General features: G+C 42.0%; 1 protein-coding gene across 11 annotated transcripts in view; it reads left to right on the top strand.

Annotated features, from left to right (window-relative positions):
* TENM3 (teneurin transmembrane protein 3) overlaps positions 1 to 16480 on the top strand; it is a 623972-nt gene that overhangs the window by 193967 nt on the left and 413525 nt on the right. For 10 of the 11 annotated variants that reach the window (XM_087735954.1, XM_087735953.1, XM_087735952.1 and 7 more), the window contains exon 1: positions 5554 to 5711. The exons of the other annotated variant lie outside the window; for it this stretch is intronic. The gene's annotated coding sequence lies outside the window, so the exon portion shown is untranslated. Of the gene's footprint in view, positions 1 to 5553; positions 5712 to 16480 lie in introns of those variants that run through there. 11 annotated transcript variants of the gene reach the window in all.

Here is a 16480-nt window from a genome sequence, read left to right as displayed (position 1 = left end):
TCAACAGATTTTGTTAAAATATAACTAGTACCTTTATTAATTAGTAACAATATGCAAATAACTGATACGTTCACGATAGCTAACAACGGTCAGTGTGTATGCACGTCTGTAGATGTGTTTATTGCATGTATGTGTGTGTGTATGTATATCTATATTAATATACATATGTATATTCATAGATAGATAGATATACATAAGCACACACATATATATTGTTCAGCTCAGAGAGTTGAATTTACAGCTCAATTTAAACAAGGTTAATGGCTAAAACCTTCAAATGTTTCAAATAAGGCCCATATGGTGATCCTTTTACAAAGCATACAGGGACTGTGCTTAGGTTGCAACATACACATTTCCAACTAAATTCCATGCCAGATCAATTAGAAACAGCTCTCCTGAGCAGACAGGAACAAACACAGATTGTTACCACTCTACTGCCTGAACTCTTGTCTTCCAGGAATGAAAGCAGCCATCCTGAATACAACATATTTCACTACCATCAGTCTAAGAATTTTTTTAAATGAGTAATGTTTTAATGAAATCTCTGTTTAGGCACATCAGATAGAGCAATCAACATCCAAATTATCAGAATAAAATAGCAGATCATTGTCCCTCAGTAAAGCTTTTAGTTAGAGAGGTACGTTTCCCAGACTGCATTTATTAGTGATGTCTTCTGCTAGGAGGAGTACATGGCAGGGGAAGAGGAAAAAGGAAAGAAACAGACAACAGAAAAGCCCATTTGGTTTCTTTTTTCCTCATTCCATGTGCTTATCTTTTCTTTTATTCAAATAATCTTTTCTGTAGATTTCCTTTATTTGAACAGTTAATTGATGGAATTTCTTATAATGATTTTTTTTTTCATACATCTTTCAGCCAGAAAGCTATAAAGGAAAAAAAAAAGTTAATTATGGGTATGAAGCTTATTTAAGACAAGGCCTCTTTCTTCTTGCAAAAATCATAAATTCTGAATAAATGTGACTTTATTACGTAAACCTCTGCATGCGCATATAAGGTCTGTATATTGACTTCCGAATCGCTATAAATATTCTGCATTCCTCCTGTTAATGGAAAGTATGGACAGTTACCCCCAGCTATAGTTTGCTGGGAAAGTGCTATACCAGCAAACACAAATCTTAAATTTTTCATGGCCTTGTGTACTAATTCACACTGATGGCAATAACGGCGTTTGGTGATGGCTCCTACTTATGAATACAAGGTGATTAAAATGATTACGTGCTTGATTTTAAGGCCATAAGTTTAGCTCAGCCAGTAGTTCCTAATGCAGTATTAACACCGTCTGAAAGGCATTTTTGTTTTCCAAATCATATGCAAGCTCCTTCAGGTTCTTTCCTAAGAACCCAATGAAGAGGGTCAGCAGTTGTGTGCAGCTGAAGTGCATCATCCTCACCAGAGGTCAGCTTCCCATATAGCTTTGTTTTATGCAGTGGAACACAAACTAATGTAGTGGAAAAGCATGACCCCCATTTAAAGGTTGATTTGTATGATAATCAGTACATTTAGTGGCTTCAAAATGAATGTGTGTAAGGCCCTATCTTGCTTTAATTAAGGTAATTAAGACATATTTCCCTCTGCAGACAGCTATTTAATTTTATGGCTTTGTCAGTGATCAGATTAGAGTATTTGTTTTACAATTTTACCACAATTCAATACTCGGGGAAAGCGCCTTTCTCGATCTACTTCTGCCAGCAGAGCACACTGCTGCAAAGACTGGCGAGCCAGCGCGCCTGCCTCCGCGGCATGTGTGCCTTGTAGCTCCATGCGTCCCCCGGACCCCCCCCAGTTATTAATTCGGCGCCCCCCCAGCTCACGGGGCCTCCCCCCCGACGGCGGCGCGGCGCAGCCCGCCTCCCTCTCCCCAAAGTTTCCCCGTCCCCAAAGCGGGAGGCGGGGGTGGGTGGGATGCGGTTTTCTCCCAGGATTACGGCAGAGCGTGGTCACGGTCGGCTCGTCACCTTCTGACCCGGTGCGGGCACCTTCCCTCCCGCCGCGCTTGGTGCTCGGCGCTGCGCTGCCAGCGGCGGGGGCTGCGCGGGCGCTGCGCGGGCGCTGCGCGGGCTGGGCCGCCGCCCCGCACGGGTGGGCGGGGGGGAAAGGGAGGCAACGCCGCCGCGTTTGGCCACAGCGACCGCTCGAGCAGCTGCTGACTCGGTCCCTTCCCGGGGCTCGCTCGGGAACGGGAGCCGGGGAGCGAGCAAATGGGAACAGTTGCTGGCGTGTTAGGATCGGCCAGCAAGATTGATGCAAGAGTCGAAAGGAGCATTTATTTGGTTTTGGGTTTGTTGTTTGTTTTTTTTTTTTTTTTTTAATTAGGATTGCGATTATGAAGCATCCCGATGCAGGGTAACGTTGCTAGTTGTTTCCATCACGTAGAGGCAATCCCTACCTAGCTGCGCTAAACCGCATCGTGCCGCTAACCCCGAAGGTAAACGCGTGGTTAGAAACCATTTCTTCCTCCATGAGCTGTAGATCAAGGACCTTTGACAACGCAGAGATTTTGAGATCTGTTATTTTCAGACATGCGAGTATCCTAACCAGTGCGGAGCCCTGGGAGCAGAAAGCGCTGATAAGGCTGGCGGAGCCCGAGTTACGTTCAAGTGTGGAAGGACACATTAAGAGCAGTTTAAGAAGTTTGGCAAGAACGTGACAATGTCTTGAATTTGTCTCATCTTTCGGTGTTACTGGTGGATTAGTGCAGAGGCCGGCATGTCTTGCTTCAGAGGACGTCCTGCTCTCTGCTTTCACTAACACCTACCGCCCCAAAAGATTTACTGATAGTCACATTAAAAAAAAAAAAAAAAGGTCTCTCTAAGTCGATAAGGAATGCATACCCTTTTGTTCTTTCCCTACTAAAATAGGAAGCTTCTTGGCAATCCAAAAGAGTGAGGAAGGGCTGGAATGTGATTTTAGAGAGTTTAGTCACATTTAATAGTTGACATTAGGAAGATCCTTTCCTACAAAGCTCTAACACAAATGTGACTGCACACTTTTCAAATTAGTTTAAACTCTGAAGGCTGAAATTTGATTAAACTTCGGTAAGCCTGGTAATGCTCCTTCAGTTATGTTCAAGTTAAGAGCACCAAAATAACTTACTCTGAACTTCAAATGTGTATTAATAAGTAGTTGACGTTTGTTGTTTATCCGGTGGGCTGTGCACAAGGAAGAAATTATATAATCTTTCTATTTATAATAGAAGAGCATCTTAGCTCACTATATTTGGAGGCGGTAAAAAGTTCAAGTTAGTACTAGATGAATGGAACTAGCTAAGGTAATGCAAATGGCTGAAGTACTACTGCAAAAACCTACCACTTTGTATGTTTGCATTTGCAAAATATACTTTTTAATTCTATGTTAGAGGACATAGAAGTAAAAAAAGCCAAAAAGAAGTAAACCATACGTAAAGCCCTGACTCTACAAGATTTGCTTTTAGTTTAGCAGAAATGCTATTTTGCATACCATGCAACAACAATTATAGCATTTGGCATAAGTTCAGGGTTAAGATCATTCAGGTTTGTCTAGCTATATATGTTTTGTAACAAAGAATTTTGTGCAACTCGCATTTTCACACTTCGAGTGCTGTCTCATAAGGACTAAAACCTTTGTAGGATATTTTAGTTGAAAGACAAGGTCATGACGATTCCAGTTCTACCTATGTCGTCTGGGCACCTACCTGCACAGAACTCTATCTGGAGAGGGCTCTGTGACTCCTACCTTTTAAAATGAAACCCCACCACTTCAGGGGCACCCCCAAAGTCAGTGCAGATTATTCATTTCCATCCCATTGGTTTAGTTTTGGTATCTTCAAAAGAACTTTTCCAAACCTGTATTTAAAAGTAGTTACTTAGTAATATGACATCTTTCCTAAGGGTGAAAACAAGTCATTTCCGTTATAAAATACCTGTTTTGTTTTCTGTATGCTAAATATTATGAATTACACATTGGCTGTCCGCTTAAAAATGCTTCAAACATTTGTGGTTTTCTACTACGCTCGCTGCAGAACGGTGCTTCGCGATGCTGGCGATTTGCGTGTGTGCGCGCGCCTATCTGCTGTAATGCTGAACTGCTGATCTCAGCACTGCCGAAACAGTTTAAGTACCCAGGTACCTTGCCTCTCAGGTCGAGCCCAGCAAAGTGCAAATGCAATGGAAAACACGGGGGTAAGACCCTGGCATAGGATCTAAAACTGCTGGACGGAGCATCGGTACACCCCTCGCAGCGCTGGTCGGTAGCATCTGCGGTAGCGTTTCTGTGAGGAGGGGGTATTTCCAGGCATTTCGGGTCAGAGGGATTTTCCGTGGGAGCGTTTAAGAAAGAGAACATAGTCGCGCATCTTTCAGTACAGAGTCGGAGATGCGGCAGATAAATTCGAGCTTGGCAAAGCAAAGTACTCCAGCAGGTAGCCAGCTAAACGTTCAAAGCTGCTCATCTATCTAACTTCCCCGAGTGTTTCGCATCTCGCGTGAGAAACGCCTTTGAGTTTAAAAGGAAAGGATAAAGGAATAAAAAGGAGAGCGGTCCTAGATAGATAGATAGGTAACATCTCAGCGTGTGAAAAGTTACAGCCACTACTCGGCGCGGAGAGGATGCTGAGGAGTCAGGGAGAAAAACAAGCAGAAGCGCCTTTGGACGCGAGGGAGAAGCGGCTCTAAAAGGAGATGTTTGAGCCGTAACCAGGTCACTCGGCACCGGCTCCCGCCTAACTCCGCGAACCGCCGGGGTGCGGGGGAGCGCCCGGGCCGGGGGGGCCGCGGCTGCCCGTGCGAGGGCGGGCTGCCGGGCCGGGGAGCCCCGGGGAGCCCCGCCGGCCCCCGCCGGCCTGGCTGGGCGCGGGGCTGCGGGGCGGCCCCGCTGGCGGCAGCGGGCGAGGCGGCTGGGAGGGCGGGCGGGCCGCGGCGCCGGCTCTGCTGGAGCGGCGCTGCAGGGAGCCGCGGATTATTCCCCCAAATTCCTCCCCTCCCCTCGCAACAATAAATAGGTCCCCGCGGAAAACAAAACGCGGCGGACGGAAGCTTTCTGCCTCCGCCGGGAGGGGGGAGCGCGTAATGAAGCCGTGTAAGTTCATTAGTGTTTGCAATCAGGAGCACGCAGACACCTTCATCAGGGCAGAAAGCTGCGAAGAGCCATTCATCAGCCTCAAGTGCTGCTGGCGGATGACCCCTAAATCACCGCCGCCGTCGCGGATGCACTGATTGGGCGCAGCGTGGGAGCCGAGCCGCGCCGCGCCTCGGCACCCCACGCCAGCCGCCGCCGCCGGCGGGGAGCGGGGCGGCGGCCGGGCCGGGCCGGGCCGGGCCGGAGAGGAGGCGAAGGCGCCGCGACCCGGCGGGCCCCGTCCCGGGGCGGCGCGGGGGGGGCGGCGGGGCCCTCGGCCGGGTCCCCCGCGCTACGGCGCAAGTGGGTGCTGGCGGCGGCGGCTCCTCCCCGCGCTCCTCCCCCGCCCGGCACGTTGCCGTGCGCGCACCTTCGCCCTCCCCTCCCGCGGCAAGAGGGGCCAAACTCCCTGCCCGCCCCGGCGGGGGACGGAGGCGGGGAAAGTGAGCTCCGCGGGGCGCGGGCAGCAACTCGTGGCCCTCCCCCCGCTCCCGCCCGCCCTCCGCTCCCGCCCGCCCGGCCTGACAAAGTGCCGGCGTGCGCCACTCTCCCCCGCGCTGCTGCCGGGGCGCGGAGGCGGCGAGGCTCGCAGCGCGCCCGCGGTAAGTGCCGCGCTCCGCTCCCCGCGCCCGCGGGGGCGGCCGGCCGGCAGCGGGGAGCCGGGGCCGCTGCCGCTGCCCTCCTCCCCGGCCGAGGGCGGGCGGGTGAGCGGGCTGGGGGCCGGTGCGCGGAGGACGGCGGAGGGTTCCCGCGGCCGGCCCTTCCCTCCCCGCGGTGACACCGCTGCCGGCGGGACCTTGGCCGGGCAGCGGGCGGGAGCCGCGGGGCGCCCCGGGACGCGCGGCTGCGGCCGGAGCGCGGCCCCAGGTAGGGCTGCGCGGGCGCGGGGGAGCTGGAGGGAGGGGCCGGGGGCGCAACTTGATCAGGAAACTCCGCGGTGCGGCGCGGAAGATTGAGCGGGGGGGGGGGGGGCTGGGTCTGTCAGCAGCGCTGCGCGGCCTCGGCGGCAACTCGGGGCGGGGGGGGGGGGGGGGGGAGCGGGGTCGCTTGCGCCCCGGGGCGCAGCGCGGGCTCCCCCCCGCCCGCGGCGTGTGCGCGCGGCGGGCGTGTGCGCGCTCGCGGGCGCGCGGGGCGGCGGTGGGACTCGCCAGCGCGGCAGTTTCGGTGCTTTCCCGAGTCGGCTTCGTCGCTCTCGGAAGGTAAATGGAAGTGTCCGTACTTCTGTCCGGCGCGCGTAGCGGCAAGGGCGGAGGGGCGAGAGCTCGTCCCAGTGAGTTTACGGTGGGTTTTGAACTTCGTTGGCGTTACCTCGGGTGTGCGCGCGCGGGGCTCTCCCTCCGTGTGCCTCGTCCTGTGGCGAGGCGTTTGTCACAGGGCTGCAGGCGGTGACAGACTCCAGCGGGTGGTCCGCTACTCTGGAAATAGTACCGGGGCTTCACCTGCTCTGCTCTTACAGGAGGGGGGTTGGTGAAGAAAACCGTCAAGGATAGCGTCTTTAATGATGTAGTCAATAAATTGTAGTGAAAATAGTGGTACTATGCAGCGAAAACACACGGTGACCAAAAGAAACCGTGTGTCAGGGTGGTTTGGGGAGAGAAAAGGGTGGTCTCCCTCATAAAATTACCGACATTTCTGGTTTTTTTTCTTTACGTGGATGTAGGAAGCAGGTCCCTCGTTCCGTGGACTTAGAAGTTTTATGTCGTGAAGTTGCTTTAAAGCAAAGTAATGTGGCAAGATAAAATACACAAAAAGACATCTTTATGTGCTCACACACTGTTGAAAGTTTTAATAGAAGGTATTTCTGTAAGATATCACGTAGTTCTAGGCTCATCTAAATTTTTAGATTTAAAATGAATTTTTATAACAAAACTTTAGCAGTTTTGGTTTTGTACTTTCTAAATATCATGCGTCCTTTACATTAAGCCTTCTTAGTTGGATGCTTGTTTGGTTTTCTTTGCCTGTTACCTGCTGCATTTTATACACGCTTCTTCATGCAAAGTGTTTTGCATCGTTCCGTTGAAGAGTTACAATGATACTCTGTGGATCCTTACATCCTAAAATTCAGTCTAGTAAAGAGCATATTGCAATATAAACATTGCCTGTCTATGGTCAGTTATCTTACAGAAGAGTTAATTGTAAAACACTTAAAGACACTCTCTGATGAAAAATATAGCTGCTTTTCCCTTCTAAAAATGATCCAAGTGCTATTCAGAATTACTAATGCATTCATATCTAGGAGATTGGTTTAATATTGTATGTAAGGAAAGATTTTCATAAAGTGTACTTTGATGTAATGTAAGAATAGTTAGGAAGAATGGGCCTTATATGGGTATGAATATATATTAAAAATATATCACTTAAATTTGGGGAAAATACAATAGGTTGAGAAAAATAATATTATTTTACAATTCCTAGCTTTGTGGTTATGAACTTGTTGGGTTATTTTCAATGGTCTGGTAAATTAGGGGAGGAAAAAAAGCCAACAGTACTGACATATTAGATGCATACATCAGATTAAAAAGTGAAATGAGTTTACATGAGTGAACACTGAGATGAAAGATACTGTTTGGTAGAAGAAATACTTGACCACGCTAAGAAGATTCTTTTGATTAATATTTATTGGGAGGAAAAAAAAATCCAGAATAACATTCATAATCCAGTTAGCAAGTTAAGACTGGTACTTCAGTCAAATCTCTTCGAGCCAGGAGTAATTATTCTCTGTTCAAATGGAAAAAGGAAAAAAGGATTTAGTAATAGAAACTAGATTTAAAGTTACAAATCAGTCCACAATAGCTGCTTATAATAAGCAGCTATTTAATAAGAACTCCATAAAATATCAGAAGATGAAATAATCAACCTGAAAGTATGTTTTTGTCATCTCCTAGCCCCAACAATTAACAGATTATAGGCTCGGCTCAGTGAGATACTGAGTACCTTTACCTCCAGTTGAAATCAGCGAGCCTTATGCAGACTGATGCCCATGCAGATTGATGCAAAAACTCCCACTGACTTGCATCAGTTTTGGATTAGGCCCAATAAAAACTGAGAGTGCTCAGCAACTTGGAGGATCAGGTGCTGTTCATGAAGGGGCATTGTGCTATATAGACTTAAAAGAAAACACCAGAGACTTATACTAAGGCTTCAGGTCAGAAGGACTTTTAATTTTATAGTGGTACTGCATTTACTGTACTGAATGCTGCATTTCTGTTACAGAAAACTCATCTCTCTGGCAGTGTACAAAAGAAAATATAAAATTCTTGAAGAGAAATCTTAAAATATTTTTTCAACATCTCATGCAAGTATGTTACGCTTGTGTAAGATTTAGAGGCAGGTTTGAACTGTAGTACTACCCATTAGAGATTGTTAATCAGATTAACATATGTATATAATATTATTCTTGTCTTTTAAGAATAGCTGTACTGTATAATCTGTTCTAGTAAATGAATACAGGTAAACTTGTTAGGTTTACTGTTTTAGCAAATGTAGTGATAACGTGACTTTAGCTCTTGCAAGTTTGTGCGGTATCAACTGGACAAAAAATTATCAGAAATAATTTTAGTATGTTATAATAAAGACTTTGGTTTGATGAAATAATTTTTTTCTTCCTAGGCTAACTGGTTAAATAAGTTCTTTCAGGACGCTTGCACGCAATTCTTCTTTATATATGAAGAGTATCTTGTGATCTTAAAATAAATGCCTTAACTCTATAATAGCGTAGTAGTATTTGCAAAGAGTTTTAGCTTGTGGTAAAATATATCAGAAACCCAAAGTTAGGATAGCTAAAACAAAGCCCTAAACATTTAATTTTTTGGAGGTTACAGAGGCTTTAAAGAGCACCGTTGTAAAAACGTGCCGCTTTAACAACCTTTCCTTTTCTTAGTTCTAAAACTGATTAATTGCTGTGTCTTATAAAACCTGATTTATTTCATACTTTTTTTCATACCAAGCATTACCATTATGAAGCTCTCCTTATAATTGAGATTAATGTTTCTGAGCAAAGAAGTGGTTTGGAGGGCTGCATTCATTTTGAGTGCTGTTCTAATCAATTTTAGATACAGCATTTCACAATGTATCAGTCTGCATCCAAACCTGCCTTATTATGTGGAATTAACTTGTTAGTGATTGATAGCAAGCCTGCTCCATCTCCAGAGGTGATTTGTTTCAAAACAAGTGTTACGGCTTCTAAGAGTTTCAGTACAGGGTCAGGCGACTCAGGTGCCCTTTCTGTGGCCTGACTTGAAGCTCGACAGAGTAGTTAGAAAAAAAAAAATTATCTGCTTTTATGGAAAGGAAAAACCCACAAACCAACAACAAACCCAAACACAAAACCCTACACCTATATTGAATGGTGTTGCTTCAACTATGGTATTGGTGTTCACATACAGTCTGGAGTGATAGGTATAATGCACAGATAGTGTCTTTGTGCCTCACTATGTACTGCAACAATGTCTGCTAGATTATTTTGAAGAATAGCTTTAGTGTTTGAAATCAAAGCTCACAAGTCTAGTTCCAGATGACAAGGTGTACATCTACTGCACGTTGCCTGCGTAGGTAATGAAAGATGTGCTAATTCTTTTTTTTTGCTTTTATAAGTAGCAAGGATAGTGCTTGTTTCGACTTCTGAAATACTTGCACATTCCCTCTGTGCGCCTTCTGGTCTCAGCTTCACCACTGTTTCATTCTTAACCAGTGCTATATGGTCGCACGCTACTGCTGAGTGTGATGCATAAATATTTAAAGTTCAGGAAAAACTGATTTCTCAATAGTGAGAGAAAAATAAGTAAAAAAAAAAAAGCCAAACTTAAAAAAAAAAAAAAAAAAAAAGAGAAACCTCTGAAAATACTAAACACAATTCTAGAAGATCTATGTGTGTGCATCTATTATCAGGATAGTGATTTCAATCTAAATTGTAGTTATTTATATATTTCTTGCAGGACATGCTAATTGCATTCAGTAGGTTTTTTAAGTTTGCATATTGAATTAATTACATGAGTCTTTCAGTTTAAGTGTGCATGTAAACAATATACAGAATGTTGCAGGTGAAGCCTGGAATAAAAATATTTCTGGTCTTATGCAGATCAGAAGCTAACAAAATTACAAAATGTTTACAAACACCAGGCTGAAGGGCTCCACACCGATTAGCTCAGTCTTTTGCTGTGGAAGAAACCCTGTCAGTACAGGTTCATTTTAATACTGTAACCAAAATAGCTGCTGCTGAACTAATTAATAAAAAGGGAATAATCTTTTAAATGTATTATGAAATAGAGAATGCAACACAAACTGTAGCTCCAATTACCTTTTTAGATGGAGGTCTGTCTGCATGATACGTGCTTTCATCCTACAGTATATTTACTTTTGTTGTAAAATACTTTTTATACAAAGGTGGTGCTTGGATGACACAAGATAGAAAAGTAGTTTAAGCCTTGAACTGTTTTGTGCTGATACGCGCCGTGGGTCTTGCAAAGGAGTGGGTATGCTTTTCTGATTTAGACTGAAATCCAACATGTAAGTTCAAGCCTATCTGACCTAATTATTTTAAATTTTGCAACTTGTGTCTGTGTAACAGATTGAGGTTGTTGATACTTGATGTGTAAGTTTGTGTCTGCAAAAAAGTTAATTGTAAACATTAACCGAAAGCAAAACGGTAAACTAGAAATTGGATAGTGCTGTACTAAATTCAGCACCGATTAACGTACCCTGCAAATCCACTAAAATCAGCAAATTACCTGGATTGCTATGTACTACTGAACTGGGAGTCTGTAGTATCTCTGTGTTAAAATCTTTTTTCATATATTAAGTGTGCATGATAGGTTATAGAAGCAACTTTGGTTTAGTTTTACAGTAGGCTTTCACGGATGCAAATGCAATCTTCATGTATAAAAGAAAACAAAACCAGTTTTCAACATGAGGAAAGATGTGAAATTATTTTTGTTGACTTTCCTGTTTTTTATTTTTTTAACACACTTCTGGTAAATATTTAAAATGAGAACCTTAACATGTGCTAGCTATGGATTATCATAATGTAATAATAGAGTCTCTGTTTATCTGTTTTTTTTCTCTCCCCCCCTCCCGGCAAAACACTGGAATGATTGCAGAAATTTTTAGTACAAAACAGGTTTGCCAACTTTGTTTACTTTTTCAAGTAACTTATTTTAAAAGGAAGGAGAATATCTTTCTATAATGACAGTCTAAAATTTATATTCTATAAATCTTTTAAATTCAAAATTTAACCTTTAGATCTGTATGCTTGCATCCGAATTACGGAAGTGCAAAATAGCAGTTTACAAAAATCTTAAGATATTACAACTTTAATTTTTCCTGTGGCAGCATAGAAAAATGTTCAGAAAAACAACAAATATTATTGTAAAAGCTCTGTTGGTGTGGAACTTGGAACATGTCATATTGAAATCAGTAGTGCTGCTGGTGTTGTTTTCCAACATTGTGCTAAATTTCTAGTAGAATTCTCTGACAGCAGTTAAACCAACATACAAAGGAACTAATATGTCTTATTTCCTTATTTGAGTCTTGACAATTTTTAGTGTCTTAAGAAAACCCTTGTCAATTGTCAAATTGGAGAAATATAGATTTAAAATTTTTTTCTTGGCAGAAATTGTAATAGAAAGCTGCATGTTAGAATTTTTAGAGGGGGAAAAAATGTAATCAGCACATGATTTACAGTAATACAACAATAGTTTCCTAAATCATAGAAGCCCTTGATACGCTTTGTCTGGGTCATGGGGTGGGTGACTGTGTAGTGGTTGAAGAAATCATCACTGCTAATAAGTGGTACTTTAGATTAGCAAATGAAAGACTGCATTGTCCTTCAAAGGCCTCATCCATTCTCATTATAATTCTTTGAACGTTTGTCTGACCTTTTTAAAGAAATTGTACCGAAACTTTATGCTTAGAGTGCCACATAAATAAACTGACCAGCACTTGTCTCAAGAAGTTTGTAATCTAATGACAGGAGCAATAATACATCTTTTAACACAAAAATATCAAATGTTACTTGTCACAGTAAATTGTTCATTTATTTAAAAATCTCTTTTCCTAATGATGTAATACTTATGAGACTAATGAGCACTGAGCAGCTTTATAAAAGTAAATAGTGTCACAGTTGTCTAACAAAAATCTAAAGCCAGATTGTATTGCTAATGTTTTCCTCTCAGCTATGTTACCATCTATACATTCAGAAAGCTTGAGGTGGAGTAGTTTTGTTTTTATGAATGAGAGCGTGAAGGTTTATGAAGCTAGGACAGGCCCACCTAAAGCAAACCAGCATAGCTCTACTCACCTCTGAGAAGACATTGTCATTTACCTTGCAGATGAAGAAGTGTAGAGCTTATGCTCATGAACACTTTCAATTTAGATTTCAGTTTAACTGTTGGGTTTTTTGTCCACAGTTTACGTTTTCCCTGTTATAAAATACATTACTAATTTGAATAGGCTTTGGTGCCCCTGAAAAGTGCCATGGCTCAGACATTGTTTTTCATTAAAAGGAAAAAAAATCTCATTCTGTTAGTGAACTTGGCAAAGCAGAAAATAATTCATGTTATTAAATAAATTTTTCTTAGAAAGACATTCTTTATTCATGCTACTGAATATATAAAGTTCTTTGTCCCCCTTAAGAGAGTTTCTTGATTTCAGTGTCAGAAGGTTGAGTGGCATCGTCCAAACCTACGCAACCGGAACCAAGGAAAGATTTGATATTCCAACATATCAGCTGGTTGAAATTTTGGTTGCAAATTGTGAGCATTTGTGTATTGCTTTAGCAGCAAAGTCATTGGAAGTTTTAGCGTTCAGGCAGCAGTTACTAAACTGCCATTTGTTCACCATTGTTCCCATTTCGCAAGGCAGAAACGTTACGTTTTTAAAGTAATGATGGAACTTGAGAAATACTGGGTGTCCACAAATGCTTGTCTGAGCTTAGACCAAACAAATAAAAACATAGTTGGGAATGCTAGGGAGTTCTAGCTTGCATTTGGTAAGTCAGACTGATAGGTGTTAAGATAAGTCTTCAAATTTGATTTCCCTTCATCCATAACTAGTTAGAAAATTAAGACTTTAGGCAACAGAGAGCCCTTTAGCATTATAGTTTCTCATTTTTGTTTTGGGCCTGATTTAAGAGATGACTCTGTGTGAGTGAGATTGTATAGATGGTAGGAAGCATTCTTTTTCATACCTTGCTTTGCTGCTTGCAATGGTAATACACACGCACACCATTTTTAATTGTCTAATCATCAAAAATAATAATTTGATTTTGATATAAATTGCTGGCAGATGAATGAAAAGCTTTCCTGGCAGCTTTTAAATATATATATGTGTATGTGTGTGCGCATGTGCGTTGACCATTCAATACAGTTTGACTTAGTAAGCACTACAGTTCAAAATTATAGGGGGATATTTTTTTTTCCCCTGGTTTATCTGACAGTTGCAGAAGTGTGTGATTTCAGCAGAGGCCAATATGTCGGGAGGTGTCAACAAACCCCTGAAACACTTAGGGTCTGAGGTCCATAGTGACATCTCAGGGAATGCTGGGAGTAGAAATGCTTGTCGCTTTTTCAGAAAGTTTTTCAGTCATTTGGGTATTATTAGACCACGAAACAAGACCCACCTTGTAATGAAATATTCATGTTTGTGGCCTGTTCTCATCTTTCACATATTTCTTGCAGTCAATAAGAGGTAGCAATCTATCTAAATGTATAACAACTCAGAAATACATCTATGAATGACTGCGCTCTACAGGAAACTTAAAAGTAATAAGTGGTCAGAAAAGCTGGGGTTTTATTTTCTCTCAAGTGAAGAATATCTTAGAGTGAAAATGGAATATCAACTCTTACTTAGCATGAAATAGTTATAATTATATTTAGAAATGTTTTAAGTGGCCTAAAAATGTATAGACGCTTATATTATTCTTTTGATAAAATTATGTTAATTGTGGAATGATACAGGGTTAATGATACAAATGTTAGCACTTTTAATGATATGTTTAAGAACAGTGCAGTCATTAAATTCAGTAAACTGAATATGTGGGCCTCATAAATAAATGCTGAATTATAATACAAAACACACCATGACCAAATTAATTAGTATGTTTAATCTAGTGAATTCCAGCTAGGCTGCATACAATATGGACATGTATTTAATTTCTAAATTTAATATTAGCTGCATAAGTCAACTCTCACTTATTCAGTGCAGAATTAGTAATAGAAATTTAATGTCTTCTAGTCTTTTACGTAAGCATTTTTTTTTTTTGAAACAAGGTGTTTTAACTCTGTTAGAGATTTTAAACATTGTCATTAAAAAAGGTGATGTTCCCCCCTGCTCTCCCCATAAAATGTTGTCATCAGGAAGTAGAATTCCTGAGGTCCAAAGTAACAAATTCATTCAGTCAAAATGGTGACACTCACTCAAATTCACTCAACAATCTAGGGCAGAATATTTTATATTTACTTATTTGATGCAACCTTTTGCGTTGGTTGCTTTGCTGTGATAGTTATTGTATCAGATTTTATTTATCCAGGGAGAGTTAAAATGCCAGTAGAATCATCTTGATTTTTCTTTTGAAAGTCTTATTTTTCAAAGAAAGCAGAAAATACAAGACTACTTCATTTAATTTTTTTTTTACCTGTGAGTACCTCAGTTTTTCTTATTAAACTACAAGTATTATGTTTTTATCATGCGAGTTTTAGGGCATACAGTTTTTCTTGAACTCAGCTTCTGAATTCTTAAGCGTGAGTTTAGGACAGAAATAGGAAATGGGGTGGTTTTGATGTGTTTGTTGTTGAGTCTAATTTTGCAAATCTCTAAATAATCTATTCAGTTGGTGGTTCCAGGGACTTCAATGAGATTGTGTAGTGAATAAGCATTGTGCCTGTGATTAGTGGAATATAGGCTTAGGCTCATTGCTTTCGGAGGATAGTCTGTTTAAGATGAGGAGAGTTTGAGAATAATCAGCATGTTTTTTCCTCTTTTTTTTCCTTGATGTGGGATTACACACCCTGCCCATAACCTTTGATATAAGTCTACCTTTGCATTGTGTTTTTTCAGTAAATACTTGGCTAGAGATGACTTGATGAACCATTCAGTCTTTATGGAGAGACCATAAAGAACTGAGCAGTCTGACTGCACTCTGCTCCTCAGTCAGACCTTATTGTTAAATGTATTTAAGGTAATTTCCAGCCCTCCACTCCCACCCCTAGCATTTCCAATAAGCCAGTCCAATGACTGTTTATTTGCTGGACCACGCAAAAGAGCACACTTGTCCAAAAGGGGGCACGATCAGGTTATGCCTATACTACCATATTAAACACTGCGCTGTAACTTTCCCACATGCTGGGACACAATCATCTGTATGGCTTAACTCTTGTTAAAGAGCCTCCTTATAGCGTTTTGATCTGTACCGATTCATGTTCCCCCAAACAACTCTTGGGCATGGTTCTGCAGTTAAGACTGGGGACGTGTTCTTGGGAGGGTTCCCGATAAGTGCTTTGCTTCCAGCTTCCTGATTTAGAGGTTAAGACTTTTTACTAGCACAGACCTGATTTAATTAGACCTGCTTTAAGCAGGGTTTTGGACAAGATGACCTCCAGAAGTCCTTTCCAACCTAAATTACTCTGCGATTCCACGCCTCCTGGCTGCACTCCTTGCAATCCTTCTTGGGGATGTTGGATTTACTAGTTGGGCATCACATCTGAGTTCAGTGTTGCCAATGCTAATTCCGTTCACCACATTTGCAAGAATAGTTCAGTTTAATGGGCTTAGAATGAAAATCGTAGTATTCCTGTTTTAATCAGTTTTAATGAACTGATGTTATTGTTTTATAACCTGTTGTAGGGGTAAGTTTTTATCCACCCTGCTTCTATAAGATAGTTCCTGTTAACTCATCAAGAGGATTTGTGGGAGTGGACAAGCACAATGAGGACCTTCCGTGTTAGAAACTTCAAGGTATTTCTTGAAAAGAGCCGTTTCACCTTTGGAAGTTAGCTCTTTTTTAATACGTTAATCACAAAAAAGAACTGTATTTAAAAAGTCTTTTTTCAGCACTTGTTTCAACCTCTAGAATCATTCTTAGGTGCAGTAAGTTGCCCTGCACTAGAAACTTGATAAAATTAATTCAAATGTTAAGAAAGAAAAAAAACTAACTTAATTTTAGTACACACACCTGCTAATTATTACACAATGTTAACCTGTCAGAATTTAAGTTTACTGGTTTATATTAAGTGCACAACAGCTAGCATTACTGTTTATGGGCAACATCATGTATGGAATCCAGATTAACAGCTTTTTGTTGAGGTTTTTATTATGAGACTGGATTAAAGATGATATTAACTGACTTGATATGAGAAGCTCAAATCTGTAGTTTTTTTCT

This window comes from Nipponia nippon, unplaced genomic scaffold (assembly GCF_047370975.1).
Source record: "Nipponia nippon isolate SJK-2023a ecotype South Korea unplaced genomic scaffold, ASM4737097v1 scaffold_6, whole genome shotgun sequence".
Classification (NCBI taxonomy): domain Eukaryota; kingdom Metazoa; phylum Chordata; class Aves; order Pelecaniformes; family Threskiornithidae; genus Nipponia; species Nipponia nippon.
Note: the sequence above shows the minus strand (reverse complement) of the source record. Positions and strands in the feature narration are given on the sequence as shown.